We start from the raw sequence: 1,605 nt of genomic DNA, 5'->3' as shown, positions 1-1,605 counted from the left end.
CACAACACATCTTCCAGGTCCCACATCTGGCCGGCAGCCACCGTCCCGGGCTGCGACCTCCCTGCCTACAGCCCCTCTTCTACCCTCCCTGACTGCGCCGAGTCCAGCTCTCACCCTTTCCCATCCACCCAGTCTCTCCATCCTCCTAGCTGGTTTCCTGCCTCCAGACTCTCAGCCCATCTGTTCAATCCCTTCCTCCTTCCCAATATTGCTGAGGTCAAATCTAACCATTTCCATGTTCTTACTAAACAAAACTGTTGACAAATAATAATAATAGCTCATTCTGAGTGTTTCATATCAGGAACTGTACTAATGGGCTCTACATTGATTATCTAATTTAATTCTACACTACATTTTATTATTAGCTCCATTTTACAGATGAGAAAACAGAGAAGGAAGGAAGTTTGCCCAAGTCACAGAACTAGGATTCACATTCAGGCCTGTGTCTTCAGAGTCTCTGACCCATATACTTCTTTCTCTGAAAAGAAAGTCACACTGTGGGTACAAACTAGCCCAGACCTGCCGCTAAAGCCTCCTTCCCTGGAACTACTACACTCTGGCCAAACCCTTCCCTGAGCTCAACCTGGTTTTTCTGATCTCATCTCTCTCATGTCATCACCCCAGGCAGGACCTGCCAGAATCACACTTGTCCAGCAAGGCTCATCCAAATGATCTTTCTCCCCATGGTACCGTTCTTAATCTCTTTCAGCCCAAAGTAACTGTCTCCCACAGTATTACGCTAGCTCATTTATCACAGCATGTATTTTATGTGTTGTTCGTTTTTACTTATTAGGAAATAAGTGGGTCATTATCAAAGTTTTGGGCTACACAAAAATTTAAAAATGTAAAATCTTCACAGAAACAGATGAAGCTCTCTCCCAGTAACACCAATAAGCCAAACAAGTTGAAACCTGAACGGGTAAATCAGAAAGGATGCTGTCAACTGTGTTTCTTGCAAGTGAAATAATGGATCAAATGGATCATACCAAAGTCTATCTCAAAACTTTCATAGTAACCCACATGTAAGTATCTTCTGAGCAACTCCTGTACTATAGCTCAGCCATCATGCTCAGGTGAGGGGCCTACAGAAATGAATAGATGCAGTCTAATTCACTCTAAATAAGGTCTAATAAAGTAGTAAATAATAAGTAAACCCTGTTTTGATGAATTAAGAAGCTTATAACTATTTGAGTTGCAATACAAATTGTTGGCCTTCACTATTTTCCTCAACAATTTCAGTTTGTTTTCAACTTGTCCTAGAACTCTTATAGAGTATTTCAGGTACACGCACAACCAGACTCAAGCAAAGACAAACTTTTTTCTTTTTAATGGAGACAGAGTCTCATCCTGTCACCTGGACTAGAGTGTAGTCACATAATTAGAGCTCATAGCAACCTCAAACTCCTGGAGCTCAGATATCGTCCTGCCTCAGCCTTCTGAGTAACTGGGATTACAGGGGTGCACCACCATGCTTAGCTAATTTTTCTATTTTTTTGGAGAGACAAGAGTCTCACTGTATTGTTCAGCCTAGTCTCAACTCCTTCCCCTTTGGCCTTCCAAAATCATAGGTGCAAGCTACCATGCCCAGATAATATTTCTTTCTTT

This window comes from Otolemur garnettii, unplaced genomic scaffold (genome assembly GCF_000181295.1).
Source record: "Otolemur garnettii isolate 467f Iridium unplaced genomic scaffold, OtoGar3 scaffold00050, whole genome shotgun sequence".
Lineage (NCBI taxonomy): Eukaryota > Metazoa > Chordata > Mammalia > Primates > Galagidae > Otolemur > Otolemur garnettii.
This window is presented reverse-complemented; position numbering follows the sequence as displayed.